Here is an 18,421-nt window from a genome sequence, read left to right as displayed (position 1 = left end):
TTAACAAAGTATTTAAAAAATTTCTAATATTAATGTATACACTTACCATAGTACTGGGGATTGAATGCAGGGTCTTCACAAAGAGCTACATCCCCAGTTCTATTAAAAAATTTAAAAATTATTTATTTACTTATTTTTGTGGTACTGGGGATTGAACCCAGAGCCTTTGCACTGAGCTACATCTTCAGCCCTTTAAAAAATTTTTTTGAACAAAGTCTTGCTAAGTCACTAAGTTACCCAGGCTGGGCTTTAACTTGAGATTCTCCTGCCTCAGTCTCCCACCATGCTTGGGTCATAGAGGTGCACCACTCTACCTGGCCTATATACTTTAATAAGCAGGTTGTATAGCCACCATAATTTTACAGTAGTGATGAGCATAAACTATATTTCAAGAATTCTACATCTGTAATATGATCTAAAAAGTCTATGATTTCTGTTGGTGTCAAAGCCATAGGTCTTTTTTGGTGGGTTTTTTTGACTATGTTGGTGATTGTTGATGTAAATGCTACATTTCAGTTAAAGGTCAGTAGAAATTAAGATGCATTTTCTTTCCATGTAGGTTCAGGGACCTTTAGAAGGTATGGGGGTCCTGGATTAGGCACCATCTCCCTCTAGACTGTTAGCCCCTTGATAGAATCCTTTTATGTCCCTGGATCATCAATTCTCACAGCCTGGAGTCATCCCTCAATAGCCGTCACCTGGAGTAAAAGCAATCAAGAACAATGATGTTTAAGAAGTACTTATGAGTGTTGCCAGAAGTTTTCATCTCTTATCTCATTAAATCCTCAGTGGCTGCCAGAAAAATATTACCCTGTATTTTTCTGAGGAAATGGAGACTCCAAGATGAGAGCTACATGGCAGAGTAGAATTTGAACTCAGGGCTGTTTGGCTCCAAAGTCCATGCTTTTTTCACCCACAATGTGACCTTTTACAAAACTTCCCTAGGTAGAACTCGATAACACAAAGTGAAGTTGTTTCAGATCCTTGATGTTTCCAAACTCCTTTTCTCCCTTGGTGATTCTGGGGATGAATCCCAGGGCCTTTTGCATGCTAGATAAGTAACCACAGAGCTATTTCCCCAGCACCTAAAATTTCTAAAAATAAATATTAATGAGGGATGGGGATGTAGCTCAGCAGTAGAGTGTTGCCTAGCATGTATGAGGGCCTGGGTTCAACCTCTAGTACTAGAAAAACAACAAAACAAAACAGAACAACAACAAAGAACCTTGGTCCCCAGTCAATGATTCTCTTATAACTCAATGAGTCTAGTTTGCAGGGATACCTAAAGATTTAGAAATGCTCTTACTCGAGACATTAGGTGGCTTGTTTCCATGAACATCAATTCCTGCCCATGATAGCAGATCAGTCCTAGCACAGATGAAGACTTGGGAAGTTAGATGAGCTGTATTTTCTCTGACAATTCATAGGCAAATTTTACTGTTCAAGAGAGATTTTTTTTTCCTGGCAGATTTGTGGTTGGTATTCAGGAGGGTCACAGGAAGGTACTATGTTCCACAAAACAGTGTTCTTTATTCCAAGTACCAACACAAATGGCTGCTTTGAATTTTACCTCCCTCCTGGCTTTTAACCACTTTCCCCCCTTTCCATGTGCTCTCCTGTGTTTATAAAAAGTGCTCAATATGCCCACTGTTAAAAATAAATACTTAAAATAAAACCTTTTACTCATTGTAGATACTCGCTGTGGCTATTCTATTCCTGCTTTCCTTTTGCAGCCAAACATCTTGGACTGGTAGTGTATAATCACTGCTTCAGTACCTGCACATGGCTTCAGCTTTTGAAATTTGGCATTTCTCTCCACCATCTTACTGAAAACAGCTCTCTAGAAGGTCATTAAGTCTCTGTCAAATCCAGTGACCTTGGTTCTAATTCTTTTCTAAATCTGTAGAATCTGACATTGTTTATGACTCCGATCCATACTTGAAGTTTACTCCTCACTCATCTTCCAGAACACAACTCTTTTTTTTTTGGTATAAAATTTATTTATTTTAATTTTTAATTATTGTTTTCTCCATTAAGTTTATTGGTACATTTTAGGTATAAAATAGTTACATTCATCATTGGGATCTTGTACCTTTTCATGATGTATCTTGGTTATTTTTTTCCCCTTCCCCTGCCCTCCCTTCACCCCCTCCACCCTTCCCTATTTGCAAAGACTTTGTTTCCATTTTTTTCTCATATTTTTTCTTTTCCCTTCTTTCCTTTCCCCTACCCCTCCCACTTCCCCTACTCTTTTAGACCTTTTCTTCCTATTACACAATAATAATTATACATTTTTAAAATTACAATATCAAAATTTAGAGGACATTACCACAGATTTTACAGAATTTAAAAGGATGTAGAAAGCATATTACAAAAATCCTTTTTGAAATAAATTTGACAACTTCTAAGAAGTACCTTGGAAGACAAATTAATGAAATTGACTCTGGAGGAAATATAAAATTTGAATAGCACCTATTAAAGTATATTCTTAGCTTTAAAGTATATTCCTGCCTGGCAACAACAGGCTCATATACATTTTAACTGATAAATTATATCAAACATTTAAAGCACAAGAAAGAAGGAACACTTCTCCCTTTATTTTAGGAAATCAACATTGTGGTAATACTAAAACTGGATAAAGATAATAGAAGAAAAAAGTATGAACATAGATAAAAATTTGTTTAAGAAAACAAACTATTAGAAGTCAGATCTGGCAGTATGTAGAAAGTGGTTTTGTTATAGGGATGGCAGCATTGGTTCAGCATTGGAAGATCCACCCCCAAAAGTCATCATTTTAACAGAGGAAAGGAAAAAGCCATTATGATCCTGTCAGTAGTTGCAGAAAAAGTATTGGACTAAATTCTACAGCCAGAACACTATACTCTTTTTCATCTTCTCTTTTTTTCTTTCAGTTGGTAGTTTTTCTTTCTTTCCCACCCCTATGGTTTCCACAGTAACATCTGTGTAGGCAACTCCCTGATGTTTTTCTCTGGCATCAGCCTATCGAATTTTAGACAGTATCTCCTACTTCACCTCATGCTTGCTGGTCTCTGCTCTGCCCCAGCCCAGGTTCTCCACATCCCAGTCAGTGGCCAACATCTCCTCTGATGTAGTTCCTCTTGTGTGTTCCTCTTTTGGTCAAACCACCATCATGGAGAGTTCTCTGATTTTTCATTCTTCTGCTCCAGATTCAGTCACTGTCAAACCCTGAGGATTCTACTGCTGCCCAATTTCATTCCTGCCCTCTTCATTCCCATAGCTACTTAGTTTTAGCTTCTCATCTCTTCATTTTTTTCTGTATTTCTAGCTCTACCCGTTGGTCCCACTGACATTCCAGGTAAAGGTGTACTTTTATTATTGGCACCTTCTTGCTCAAACTCTTTTCACGGTTTTCTAGCATTAATGGAACTAGGTACAGATCACGAGTCTGGCATTTTTAAGACTTTCATAATAAGGGAGAAAAAGTAAAATGAGATTATATCTTTTATACACAGTTTCACAAATAACTGAAATAAAAACCAGAACTAAATGTCAGCACTTTTATCCCTACATGGTAGATTTTCAGTAAACATTTACTAAATTGAGTTAATAAACCTTAGCTAAACTATATCCCCTTCCCTTACCAAAATAAACTACAACTCATACTAAGATATCACTTCATAGTGTGATTCTTGCTAACTAGGTAGGTGAGATGCTTTGCAACTTTGATTTATTTTTAATTTTTTTGGTACCAGGGATTGAACTTGGGACCGTGCACTTGCAAGGCAGGCAGCAGAACCACTGAGCTAAATCCCTAGCCTGCAACTTTGATTTATGAAGGGGAAATTGAATCTGTCTGTCTCTCTCTCTCTGGTGGTACTGAGGATTAAACTCAGGGCCTCACATGCTACAGCAAATATTCTACCATGGAGGAGGAACCTTTTTATTTTTATTTTGAGACACGGTCTTAATAAGTTCCCCAGGCTGGTCTTGAATTTACCATTCACCTGCTTCAGTTTACTGAACAGCTGGGATTACCGTGTGCCACTGCATCCGGTTTATTCAAAAGCTCATAGAAAATAGTTTAAAAGTTAAATATCATACTATTTTTCTTACATAATTAAAAAATTTCTCTACAGTTGAGTTAATTATATGTTTGAGAATGTGTTTTGTTGGCAAAAGACTTTTTTGGGTTAAATTCAATTTATTGACGAGTCCTTAAACAAATATTACTCTATAAAGATGGGGATTGTTGAAAATCTATCACAGCAATGGCTGTGAAGCTAAAATATGCCACTAGTTGTGAAAAACGCTATTGATGAGGGGAAGCTATATAAAGTATTATTTTTGTTGGTCATAAAGAAGCTGTACACATGCCCTCTATCACATCTATGCAAAAACTAAAGACTACCACGAACAGTTTGACTAAACAAGGTCCCAGCAAAATTTTAAAAATCTGATTACACTGAAGAACATAGTCTTCCTATTGAACCTGAGTGTCCAACTGCTAAATGCCCTCGAGAATGCTGTAGGTTTTTTTTTTTTTTGTACCAGGGATTGAACTTTGGACCTTGTGCTTGCGAGGCAGGCGGCGGCACCCACTGAGCTAAATCCCCCCAGTTAACTTTGGGGATTCTCATAGCAGTATTTTTTCCAAGGCTGTAACGTATCCTCTATCTGAAAGTGAAGCTTACCTCAAAGTTATATAAATGGTAACCCTAAGAAAGTTGTGTTCATCCAAGATGAGAGCCTGGAAGTAGTGGGCAGCGAGAAGTGAGGTCCTCATTGCTTCTCATCATGTACGTGTATGTACTAAAGAGAGGTAATAAACATACACACACTCACAAAAATGGGTAGCCGCCACGAAGGCGGAAGTAAACAAGACATTGTAAAACAGATTAACAGTAAATCCAATTATCATAAAACAGCTAGATATTTTTCTTGATGTCATGAGCATGAAACTGCTTCAGGGACCACCAAGAAGTATCTAAATTACCAAGCAGTTCACTGCGGAGACGTGGGACGGGCCTGTCTCAACATTCTGGGAGGCTGAGGCAGGAGGATCGTTAAGTTCGAGTCCATCCAGAGCAATTTAGAGCCTTAGCAAGACTCTAAAAAGGGGGGGGGGGGTAGAGATGTAGCTCAATTTGAAGGTCCTAGGTTCAGTCCCTGGTACCGAAAAAAATTAACCGGTGAAACCGCCGGGCTCAGCCTACAGCCCTAAGGTGGCGGGTGTAAAGTATCCTCCTCACACCTCCGCAGGGAAGGGTCCAGGCGCGCAGGCCGCGGCCTTACAATCCGCCCGCGCTCCGGTGACGTCACGCGCCGCGACCCGCCTCTTGCGCCTGGAAAGAGGCGGCCGCCCATTGGCTACGTCACCGGCAGCCTCGGGGCCAATGACGGGGCGGCGAGCGGCAGGGTCTGACCCTGACGTTGTGCTTCCCGCAGCAGGGTTTATTTGGCTCCGGGTCCCTGGCCGCCGCCATTAGTATTCCGCAGCGCCCGAAGTCGCCCCCCTTCTTCTCTCCCTCCGCCCCCCGGCTCCCTCCTGCCTCCACGCCTCCTCTCCACCCTTCAACCCCCCGCCTCCGGCAGCCGGGAGCCGCGCGGGCCCGCGGAGACCATGTCCTGACTGAGGCAGGAGGGCGGAGGCGGCAGCAGCGGGGCGGGCGGCGGCGCCGAGGAAGGCGGAGAGGGGCCGGGCTCGGCTCGTCGCCGCGGGCTGTGCGGGAGTCGCCGCTGCCGCTGCCGCTGCCGCCTGGCGCCGAGTGTCTGACGGGGAGGAGGAGCGGGAGCTAGAGGAGGAGCCGCCGCCGCCAGGTAACCGGGCCTTGGGTGGGGGCGCCCCGCCGCGGCCTGCCTGGCCCTTGGCGGTCAGTGGCGCCCGGACCGCCGAGCCTCCCAGGGCCGCGACGCTGCGGGCGAGGGGAGAGCAGGCCCGGGGCTGCCGCTGGCCGCGCATCCATCTTGGGCTCTCCCGGCGCGGGGACAACCGGGGGCCTTGAGAGGGCGGACCCACCCTCACTTGTTTACCGACCTGGCGGCCACGACTGGCTGACTGGTGGGCCCTTCCACCTGTCTTCCGCCAGATCCCCCAACTTCTTTTCCTGTGAAAGGAGTGGGTGAGCGGGGTGTTGTTTCCACTCTGCAGTAGGCCGTGAATACTTGGGTCCGTTGCTGCAAGTTAGTGCTGGTCTCCAAACTTGGATTTCGGTCCCTTGGCCGGTACTGTGCCTGCTGGGGTGGTCTGTTCTGTAAAATCAAGGTGGGGGGTGGCGGAGCGGGTGGGAGGAGGAGCTGGAACTTGTGGAATGATTGTCTAGTCAGTCTTCCCCTAGCAATAACGATAGCTCAGTGCAAGTATCTGTTGTTACTATTTTTTGCTATGGTTTGGTGCCGGTCATTTCACAGACAAAAAAGCACTGCAATGAATACTTTCATTACACAGAGGGGCCAGGAGTATAGGTTAATCCTGGAAGTTTGAACCGGCCCCATCATCTTTGAGATAACACTGGTGGTTTGAAACTCCCTTGGCTGAGAATCTTGTATTTCAGTCACTCGATTTTCTTAACACAGTAGACTACCCGAGTAAGCACCGCCCTCTGGCCTCAATGTTTCGTTCTTACCTTATAATCGATCAGTGTTTTTGTTAATAAATGCACAAAATTACTGTTTTAAGAACACAGTTGAAAAAAAATTTTAATTCTTGGAATTTAAAAAATAATGGTTCTTGTACCTGCGGTCTTTTAGTTGACTTCCTTATCACTAGTCCAACTCCCAGCTACCCCTATGTTGATAAAACATTGGTGAGTCAGTGTACAGACTTTATAACTCAGTGGAAACTAAGGAATTGTGACCTTTGCTTGTGCCAAGAGCCCTGGGAAAGTCATCTAAATTGTGTTTGAAAGGCACAAAGCTGAATATGGCCTCCTGGTTATTATTTTTAATTAAATGGGTTAATTCTAAAAACATTAGAACTTGCTTCCTCTTGGTTTTTGGCTTTTAAGGTAAGCAGTCTCCTTACACTAAAATTTCATAACATTGTTTTTACTGGGCCAGTTGAGTACTGCTAGGACAGTAAAGACACATTTTACTCTTTCAGGGAGGATGTAATTTTTGAATATCACGAGAGATTTTTATTTCTGTTGCTGTTTTCAGCACCTTTTATTTATATGCGAGAGCGTTGGAACCACCCATTTATTTACTCTTGGAATGTGCTTGGGTGATTGTGATCCACTCATTCATGGCAGTGTATTTTAAGTTCATGGCCTCAGTCCAGATATGTACAGTGATACGGGTTATGGCATATCACATTTAAAGTCTGAAGATTAACATAGTCTTACACAATGTTTGAGGTAAATTAAATTGCTTCATGTTGTAATTGATACAGTGAGAACCATTCCGTGTACTTTATAACTACTGCTTTTATAATAAATGTAAACTGAGGAAATAGGAGTTGCAGAAGTGAAACACTGACACTGACTTTATTTAACTTGGTTCAGTTTTATTTGGGCATTGCTGTGCGCTTCCCTTCCTCCTCTGGTAGTACCATCTTTATCTGGACTTTGAACATTTTTTTCCCAGTGATAATGGTGTTTCATTTGGAGTATTTGTGGTTCACGTGTGCTTTGGGTAAATATCTTGCACATTTGAATGCTATTAAATCCTCACATTAATGTGGTGACTCACAGAAAACTCAATAAATGCAAAACAAAGTTCAAGCTCCTTGGTGTGGTGTTCAAATTTCTTTGTAGTCTGACCCTGATCTATTAAGTTTTAATTCCTATTCCTTTTGTGAATCTAGTTGGAGCCGAACTAAGTTGTTTGTGGTTCCTTTGAAGTTCCTCCTCTTGGCTTTTCTTTTACGCCTTTCTCTTTCTCTTTGAAATCCTCTTCCGCTTGTGTTTATTGGATACTCTCTGGGCTGACTTAATTGCTCTGTCTTGAGAGGCCTTTTTAAATACATAACATACACACACACACACATATATGTTTTTTTTTTTTTTTTTTTTTTTTTTTTGTGTACCGGGGATCGAACTTGGGTCCTTGTGCTTGCGAGGCAGGTGGCAGAACCACTGAGCTAAATCCCCGGCCCATTGAGAGGCCTTTTTGACAATTTTAACACAGAGGGATCTATTCACTCCTGTGTGACACTCTCTCCCTTTTTACCCTTAATCTATTCTAGTGTGGATTTCAATTTATCTTTTTTTTTAAATTTTGCTTTCTAAATAGATTTTGGAGACCTCTGTAAAATGAATTTGTGTCTATGGAGACCATATATTCAGCACTGAAAATACGGATACATGGTCTGACAAAGTATTTTTGGTTATAGAGGTATTCTAGGACATGCAGTTTGTTATCTCTCAATTATTGGCGTTTCTGAAACTGCTGGCTTATGAGACAAAATACTTTAAATTATGTCTCAAAATATTTGGTCAGTATGTCTATATTATCAGCACAATTTTCTGTAGAGAATGCTCAACATTTTCATGAAGATCAGGTGAAAATACCACACTTCTCTTGCTTATTTCACGTTTGAGTCTGGGGAAGATACTTGGTTTTGTTTGCTACCAGTGACTCAGATTTTATAGCCATTTCGTATTTGTGTGTATGTAACATTTATCTTCATAGGAAGGAGAAAATCTGTAGTCTTAGTTTGCTTCTTAACCTCAGATGTTGGCAACATGTGTTGTTGATCATCAGGCAGATGAGACAGGAGAATATGTTGATTCACTGCTACCTTTCAACACTGTTGGAGGAAAACACCAACGGACTGGCCCATATCATTGGTATATACCAAGGATAACATATAATTATGTAGTATCTTAATACATTTGGAAAATAGGTGTGTATGTTTCTGTTATGTGTTGTGAGTAGGAGGCATGGTATTTTATGGATACATAGTCTCTTGGCAGTAAACCATCTTGACTTACCCACTGCTTCTATGTGGAAATTTGTCCTCTTCCAAAGTATTTTTCTCCTTTAAATTGTCTGATACTTTAGGAAGTAGTTATATAAAAACCTTTTCCTCCAAGGTTCTTAAACTTTTTTAGTATGATTGGCGCTAAAACTAACATGATAAACTTATCAGAAATAGGGGCAATTTTTTACTCAGGCTACTTGCATTTGTAAAAGGCCATTGAATTATATTAGTAATATCATTGCTTGAGAAAGCTGGGTCAGTAAGTTTTCTATACTTTCTGAGAGGGTATTATTTTGGTTTAGTTGAAGTTTTTGACAAGAGCCATTAGTTTGAATTTTAAAATGGAGGTTGGCCAGGTAAATTGAATATGAAGTTGACAATATTTCTGTTGCACAGTGAATGGAACTTTTTTGTATGAAAAAATGAATTTCTTTTTTCTTTTGTTCATATGTTAAGGATAAACTGTACCACTAGCTCTCAACCACAATAATGACCCCCCCCCCCCCCACTGGTCATCGAACTCAGGACCTTACACTTGTCAGGCAGGTGCAGCGCCACTGAGCTATATCCCCAGCCCTCACAATATTGCCTTTTTATCTTTTGTCAAGTCAAAGTTTTACTTGCATGGTGTTAAATCATATGCATAAAAATATTTGAATGGATAAGGCGTTATTGGGATCAGTTACTTCTTTCTAGTTTTAGGTTTTTCTGTTTGTTTTTGGTTTTGTGCTGGGGAGTAAATCAGGTCATTTTGCGCAGGGTTACCATATACTCTACCACTCAGCTATACCCCCAACCCCAGAGTTGTTTTTTTTTTTTTTGTAAATAGCTTCGTAGAGATATGTTTCATGTGCCATGAAATTCACGCATTTAAAGTAGGTAATTCAGTGGTTTTTAGTGTCTTCATAAAGTTGTGCAACAATCACCACTGTGTAATTCCAGAACACTTTCATCACCCCCCAAATAAACCATGTACCTATTAGAAGTCATTTCCCCTTTGTTCTCAGCTTCTGGCAAAACCACAAATCTACTTTTTGTGTCTCTTAGGTTTGCCTGTTCTGGAATTCTCATGTAAATGGAGTCATTACATGGCCATTTGTGTTTGACTTCTTTTACTTAACATGTTTCCAGGGGTTTTTATTTTTTAATATATGGCAGTATTTCCTATGTTTTTGTGGTGGAATAGTACTCTCTTGTATATACCACATTTTGCTTATCCATTCATTAATCGATGGACTTTGGGCTTTGTGGCTGTTATGAAATGCACACCTTTTGAAAGTTGTATACAAGTTTTTGTTTGACAAAGTGGTTGTACCATTTTATATTTCTTTCCCTTTTTTGGGGGTTACCGGGGATCGAACTCAGGCACTGAGCTAAATCCCTGACCCCCATTTTGTATTTCTATCAGCAGTGTAAGAATACTTATTATTTACTGTCTTTTTAAAATTTTAGACATTCTAGTGGCATATCATTTTTTATTTGCAGTTCCCTATTGACTAATGGTGTTGCACATCTTTTCATGTGCTTATTATTCATTTGGATATCTTTAGATAAATTTCTATTCTGATCCTTTTTGCTTGCTTGCTTGCTTGCCTTCTGTTTTTTTTGTGGTACTGGGGATCTAACTCGGGTCCTTGCGTTTGCGCAGCAGGTGGCGAAACCACTGAGCTAAATCCCCGGGCCTTTTTGTTTTCTTTACTTTTTTTTTTTTTAGTCAAATCCTGCAACTTTTATTTATTTATTTTTGGTACCGGGGATCGAACTCGGGTTCTTCTGCTTGTAAGGCAGGCGGCAGAACCACTGAGCTAAATCCCCAGCTCTCTTTTTGTTGTCTTGATTAGGTTTTTTTTATTGAGTTGTAAGACTTTATATTCTAGATAGAAGTTGCTTTTTTTTTTCTTCTTTTGGTATCGGGGATCGAACTTGGGTCCTTGTGCTTGTGAGGCAGGAGGAGGAACCATTGAGCTAAATCCCTAGCCCAAGATAGAAGTTGCTTTTAGATAAATGGTTTGCAAATACTTTCTTCTTTTTTTTTTTTGGTACCAGGGATCAAACTTAGGACCTTGCACTTGCGAGGCAGGTGGCAGAACCACTGAGCTAAATCCCTGGCCCATTTTCTTCTATTTTTTTCTATTTCTTCGAAGTCCTTGGATACACAACATTTTTAATTTTTAAATTATGTTTTCTCACATTTGCTTTTGGCTAATCCAAAATCATGTTGTATCTTTGTTTTCTCTTTTTTTTTGCTACCAGTTATCGAACTTGGGCCCTTGTGCTTGCGCAGCAGGAGGCAAAACCACTGAGCTAAATCCCCGGCCCTTGTTTTCATCTAATAATGTTAGCTCTTAAATTTAGGTAAGTTTTTCAAATGATTAGAAGACGTAAGAATCCAACTTAATTTTTATTTTTTTATTTTTTTTCGATACTGGGAATTGAACTTGGGACCTTGCACTTGCAAGGCAGGCTGTGGAACCACTGAGCTAAATCCCCAGGCTGCCAACTTAATTTTTAAAATATAGCTATCCAGCCGGGGATTTAGCTCAGTGGTTCCATCACCTGCCTCGCAAGCTCAAGGTCCCGAGTTCGATCCCCAGCACCAAAAAAAAAAAAATATATATATATAGCTATCCAGTTGCTCCAGTACTATTTGTTGGAATTTACTTAGCTTTAACAATGTAATTATTCTCAACTACAAGCTGATTAATATAAGAATATTTTTTAGCTATATGAAGAAATTATTCCTATTCTGTAGTTGAAGAAAAGTATCTATACTTAGTGTTGTACATTAATTTGCAACAATATGCTGTGAAGACAGGATATGATGATCTGATTTTTTTGGTATTGGGGATCGAACTCGGGACCTTGCGCTTTTGAGGCAGGCGGCAGAACCACTGAGCTAAATCGCTGGCCTGATGATCTGATTTTTAATAAAACACTTCTAAATCATTTGCTCTTGTTTAGGATGTACTATTTAATGGAGCTAATGTATTTTAAATTTCAGAACTTTTTTTTGACTACTTTTTTGGGGAAATACTATTCTTTGATACCAGCAGATTATTGAGTTGTTTTTCATTGACTAAATGATTAAGAGCCATACATGGAGACACTTTATGGAGACAAATGAATTTTCAGTTGAGTGCTAGAAACAGACCATAATCCACTGAACTAAGAACTATGATAAATACTTGCTTTGCTTTATTCCTGATCTTAGTGGGAAACTCTTTATTAAATATGATGTTAGCTGTAGTTTTTTTTGTGGACATTTCTTTTTTTTTTGCAGTACAGGGGATAGAACTCAGGGCCTTGCGCTTGCGAGGCAGGTGGTGGAACCACTGAGCTAAATCTCCAGCCCTGTATTTGTAAATTTTTCCACATGTTCTAACATTTTATCACTAGATTCAAGTCATAAAATTATGACTGGAAAAATTGCTACAGATATTTTAAAGTGCTATTTTAAATTTCTGTGCAGTCCACTAGAGATTATCACAGGTTTGTAGATTACCACAGGTCCCTGGAACGTGCTTTTGAGTTGTACTGACTTAATAATAAACAGTATACTGTTTTCAGTTCCTTTTTAGCAGTGGGAGTCCAAGTGTTTTTTTTTGTATCGGGAATCAAACTCAGGACCTTGCGCTTGCAAAAGCCGGAGGTGGAACCACTGAGCTAAATCCTTGGCCCAGTCCAAGTCTTTAATTCTCAGTCTAGAATAGCATTTGTTATCTAACTGATACTTATTTTTTTGTGATATTGGGGATTGAACCCAGAGACTTGTGTATGCTAGACAATGTTCTACTACTGAGCTATACTGCTAGCCCTTAAGGTGCCCCCCCCCCCCCCCCCCCCCCCCGGCAACCGGGGATCAGATTCAGGACCTTGTGCTTGAGAGACAGGCGTGGTGCCGCTCAACTAAATCCCTGGCCTGCCCTTGAATTTTTTTATGTAATGTTTCAAACATACATACAGAGAGATTAGGAGAATGAGTTCTTACGAGTCCATCATCTAGTAATCAACAAATGACCAGGCTTATTTCATTTATATTCCTTCTCATGGATTAAAGGAAATTCCAGAGATCTTAAAATACTGTAAATATTTCAGTATTCAAATTTCCCTTTTTCCTCTTAGGCTCCCCCCCCCCAATGATATCAGGGTTGCCTCTATCCCCTGCATCTTGTAAACTGGCAGTAAGATCTAGAGGCTTGATCATATTCAGATTCCATAACTGTTACTATCTGGTGCAAATAATTCATATCTGGTGTGGTGTGTGTGTGTGTGTGCATGTTAGCCTTATTTTAGAAATAGATTTTTGGTGGTTTAGAATTAGATCTGTTATTCATTCATTCATTCATTCATTCATTCATTTGAGACAGAGTCTTGTTATGTAATTCAGACTGGCCTTTAACTGACTATATAGCCCAGGCTGACCTTGATTCGAGATCCACTAGTCTTCCAAGTGCTGGGATTACATACAGGCATGTTGCATGCCTGGTCAATTTATTTTTTATTTTTTATGATCCTTAATTTAGTAGTAGTAAATACTTAAAAATTTGGTCTTCACTATCAATTTTGTCACCGGTGGGAGTAGGAAAATTTTAATATTTTTGGAAATAGGTGTTTGCAAAGTAAATTTAATAAGCAAGATTTTTAAAGCCAATTTTTACAAAGAAGAATGAGAGACTGCCTCTTCTTGGGAGGATGAGGCAGGATCATCACAAGTTCAAGGCCAGCCTGGGCAACTTAGTGAGACCCTGTCTTTGCTAACTAGAGTTTTTAGTACATAGGATGGAAATGCTGAAGATCACTATTTAGTGCTCCTATTTTTATAGGTGAGAAAATTGAGCCTTTAAAGCATAAATATGATTTGCCTACCATCTCATAGAAAACTGTTCTTTGCTTTCCTTTAAAACAGCATCATGTATAGGTTCTGTAATTTGTAAACATGTTGTTTATGGAGAGTCCCCCTTTGTAGTTGACTAAATGAAAATGGAAGACTTGGGGCCAGGATTTAGCTCAGTGGTGCTGCGGCCTGCCTCACAAGTACAAGGTCCTGACTTCGATCCTGGTACAAAGAAAAAAAAGAAAAGAAAATGGAAGACTTTTCTATTCTAATTTGACATTATGGTTTCTATAGTAATCTGGTTTGGTGCATATTAGTCTAAAAGGAGTCAGGCTGACAGTTACTAATTTTTTTTCTCAGTGATTGTCTCCAAACGGAAAAATACAAGGTATTTTATAATCTAAGACCATGGTGATTGCTACTACTTTTCACTCAATTTTATATGCTTAATTTAGTGTTTCTCCCCACCCTCAATACCAGGGATCAAACTCAGTACCTTGAGCTTGCCAGGCAGGTGCAATGCCACTGAGCTACATCCCCAGCCCTAATGTGTTTTCTTTTATAAATAACTTTTTAGGTTCTCATTTGCTCAGGTTTTCTTTTTTGGTGATACAGGGTGCTTGCACTGAATTACATCCTCAGTTTAAAAAATTGTTTTAAAATTTTACTTTATTTTAATTTTGAGATAGTCTTGCTAAGATATCCAGTTGCCCAGGCTGGGGTTGAATTTATGATGCTCCTGCCTCAACACTTTGAGAAGAGTCAAGTTTTAAAAAGCTAAATGTTCGCAAAATGTGGTAACAAGTTTGTTGTGAAAAATTTTGTTTAGCTATTGCCTATCAGTAGATATAGAGGAGGGATTTTTCAGTAAGCAACTCAGTGGGACAAGTGATTATGAGCTACAGTACACATATATATTTGTTACATAGTGTATAAAGTGCAGACTTCAGATGCAGAACACCTGATAATAGTATCTGCCTCATAGGGTTCTGAGGATTAAATTAGTTAATATATCTAAAGGGCTAGAACAATGTTTGGCATGTATGAATTGCTTATCAGGTTTTAGCTGTTACTATTTTCTATTTGAACAATAGACTGGCTCTGACTCTGGCAAAATTATAAAATAGATAAAGTTAGCCTACTCACTTATCTCTAATAATGCGGATAAATACCTTCAGTCTAGTGCTGTTTTTGGCATTCCCAGGATGCCCTTTACTGAAGTTTTACCTACTTGCTGTACATTTCTTGACAGTGATAGAAAAATCCTTATCCTATTTTTGTTATTCATCACACCAGGAATCATGAGGGAAGTGATCTAACTTCATGATTTTATTTTATTAACAACATTTATACTTTGTATTTGTAAAGTAAATGTTTTAATTAAAATAACTAATGAATTTAGGCAAAATAACAGAATTGAGGATATGATAGGTCTGTGTAGGTATTGCCTTGGAATCCATTGTTTCTGCCTTATTTTCATAGCTTTTTTTTTCTTATTCAACGTACTGATTATCTGGAAGTTCAGGTTTCTACCCTTTTTTCCTGGTCACACAGGTAACATCCATAGTCTTTGATCAAAAGGTGGCCCTAGGTGGGATAGACATAATAATGACTTTTAGTTCTTATGGATACTCTATAAATTGGGGATAATCTGTTCCCAGTGTGAACAGAGAATGGGTAGAATAATGAAAGAACTTAAAATTTGAAAGCGGTAAACGTGTTCATAGTTCTAACAAAAATTGCTTAATTATTGTTGTTTTTTGTGAAGCTGGGACTCAAACCCAGGGTCTCATACATATTTGGCAAGCCCAGGTTTTTTTTTGGTACCGGGCATCGAACTCGGGTCCTTGCGCTTGCACAGCAGGTGACAAAACCACTGAGCCAAATTCCTGGCCCAAGGCAAGCCCAGTTTTACTATCTTTTAAATGCTGGGTTGATTGTCACTGTTGGGGATAATCATTCCATTTTCATACCTGTTTAAAGAAAGCTTTTTTCATCTAATTAGATTGTAGGTTCCCTGACCACAAGGACAGTATATATCTAGTTGTATCTATCCACATTTCCATGAATGTATATTTTTGGTAAGTGTTGTCCTGTGTTGTTAGATTTAATAAGTTTTTTTTAGGGTTGTAATTTGAAGTTAATGACTGAGAAACTATAAAGGAACTCTGCAGAGAAGGATTCTACCTTAGCTCAAAACATATATGTAGTACCCCTTCCCCTTTCTTGCTACATTCTAAGAACTGAAGTGTTAAATAGAGAAAGCTGATATATAAAGAGAATTTCTCCTGAAAGAACTAGAAAGCAATACTGTTTCATGCTCGGTTTGATATAATTGTAAGTAACTTTGTGTCTTCTAAATCTTCTTTCATTCTTTTTTTTTTTGAGACAAGGTCTTGCCTTGAACTCACAGCAGTCTTCCTGCCTCAGCCTCTTCAGTGCTGGGATTGCGGGCGTGTACCGCTATACCTGGTTTAAATCTTCTTTCATTCTAATCATTAAATTACTAAGTATCTGGTGGTTTAAAAGTAAAACCCATTATAATTGTAATTTTTTTTTTTGGTACTAGGGATTGAACTTGGGTCCTTGCACTTGTGCAGCAGGCGGCAAAACCACAGAGCTAAATCCCTGGCCAACAATTGTAATTTTTATTACAGATTTTCCTAATTAATGTATTCTTGGTAAATTAAAATGTAAACTTTAAATTCTTTGTTATAGTTTAAGCGTTTGGGTTTGTGTGGAATGATGTACTGGTTGTAGGAGTAATTTCCTCAAGTGTATGGCATAGTGCCAGTAACAAGGTCACTCTGGCAGGCGTTATTTAATCTAAATTACTTTGTCCAGCTTGTCCACAAATTTTTGTTTTTTTGAGACAAGGTCTTGTCATGTAGTTCAGGCTGGACTTAAACTCACTGTGTAACCCAGGCTAGGCTTGAATTTGCGATTCTCCTGCCTCAGCCTCTCAAGTGCTGGGATTACAGGTATGTGCCACCATGCCCAGCTCCACAAGTTCTTTGGAAGGACAGAGCAAGTATGTTTAGTTCAAATCTACTTATTTCATATAGATACCATAAACTGTCATAGTGACCTTTTTGTATAGAAAGGCTGTTCTTGAAATCTACTAATAATTATACACAGTTTCACATAGATTTAGAACTTTTAGAGAATATTTAGTGATTGCTAAAGTTTTGTACTTTGTCCTTTACATAGCAGGACTTGAATCAGCTTAGAAGTTGTCATAGTAGCTCAAATTGGTCAGATTTTGAAGGTATGTAAGTCTGCTGTAGAATGATAGACTTCCAGAGCAATGAGAAAAGGAATGAATGTTTATTATGTAACTTTATGACTCGTAGTAGTTCAATTCCTTCATTTTGTAGATGAGAAAACTGAGACTCAGAAACATAAAATTGTGATCAAGAATTCAGTTTTGGGGCCAGGGATTTAGCTCAGTAGTTCTGCCACCTGCCTCGCAAGCACAGGGTCCTGAGTTCGATCTCCGGTACCAAAAAAAAAAAAAAAAAAAAAGGATTCAGTTTTGGATGTTAAAGTTTGAGATGTTTCCTAATCATTCAAACAGATGCCAAGAAGACAACTAGATTCACAAATCTTTAGTTAGGGGTAAGGTCCAGCCTGGATATATAAATTTGGGAGTGATAAGCTTATAAGTAAAATTTAAAACCCAGAGATGGAGTGAAATCCCCAAAGGATTTATAGTAGTGGTTAGAGAGAGAACTAAGGACTGAGTCTAGGGGCATTTGGCTCTTTACCTCAGGAATACAATATAAGGAAGCCAGCAAAGAAAATTGAGGAAGAACAGGTAGTGACAATGGAGGAAAACTAGAATAATATCTTGGAAAACAGTTTGTTTAATAATGGGTTGTGGAATCAGAGGGTTCTAGACTAAGCCATGTAACAAACTTAGTGGTTAATGTACTTTATTTTATTTTGACCATAAGTTCTTTTTATTCTAGATGCCAAACTATCAGGGACAAAGCTAGACTTGGTGGTGCACACCTGTAGTACCAGCATTTGGGAGGCTGAGGCAGGAGGATTACTAAGAGTTTGAGGCTGGTCATAGTGAGCTCAAGGCCAGCCTGAACTACATATCTGAAAAAGCCAACAAAACAAAACAACAACAACAAAAAACTACGTAAACAAATAAACTAGCAAGGACAAAAATGTTTGTAATTTTATAGGTTTCGTTAAATTACATGTATTTATGTAATACATGTTTATATATTTTTTGTTTTTTTTGTTTTTTGTTTTTGGGTGCCGGGTATTGAACTCAGGACCTTCTGCTTGCAAAGCAGGTGGCGGAACCACTGAGCTAAATTCCTGGCCTCACATGTTTATATTTTTATTTAAAAAAATTTTATTTTTGGTACCGGGGATCGAACTTGGGTCCTTGTGCTTTTGAGGCAGGTGGCGGAACCACTGAGCTAAATCCCTGGCCCTCATGTTTATATTTTTATTTTTATTTATTTTTTTGTACCGGGGATTGAACTCAGGACCTTGCACTTGTGAGGCGGGTGACGGCACCACTGAGCTAAATCCCTGGCGGGATGTTTATATTTTTAAAGGGGTGGAATGCAGTGGGTACAGTAGATATCAAGACTTTCCATGTAATATTTCAGATATTTGTTTATAGAGTTACATATTTGAGTATGAAATGAGAGGAAAACAGA

At 39.0% G+C, this 18,421-nt stretch overlaps 1 protein-coding gene across 2 annotated transcripts in view; it reads left to right on the top strand.

The window, feature by feature from the left end:
* Nucleotides 1-5,393: 5,393 nt before the first annotated feature.
* The window catches only part of Zranb1 (zinc finger RANBP2-type containing 1), a 60,291-nt gene continuing 47,263 nt past the window's right edge, over nt 5,394-18,421 (top strand). Inside the window, exon 1 of one of the 2 annotated variants that reach the window (XM_004838751.4) lies at nt 5,394-5,799. The gene's annotated coding sequence lies outside the window, so the exon portion shown is untranslated. The remainder of the gene's footprint in view (nt 5,800-18,421) is intronic. The other variant, XM_087185184.1, reaches the window with a different exon arrangement.

Source organism: Heterocephalus glaber, unplaced genomic scaffold, assembly GCF_053883595.1.
Source record: "Heterocephalus glaber isolate CG9 unplaced genomic scaffold, H.glaber_assembly_v1.0 deba00001497, whole genome shotgun sequence".
NCBI classification, from domain to species: Eukaryota; Metazoa; Chordata; class Mammalia; order Rodentia; family Bathyergidae; genus Heterocephalus; species Heterocephalus glaber.
This window is presented reverse-complemented; position numbering and strand designations above follow the sequence as displayed.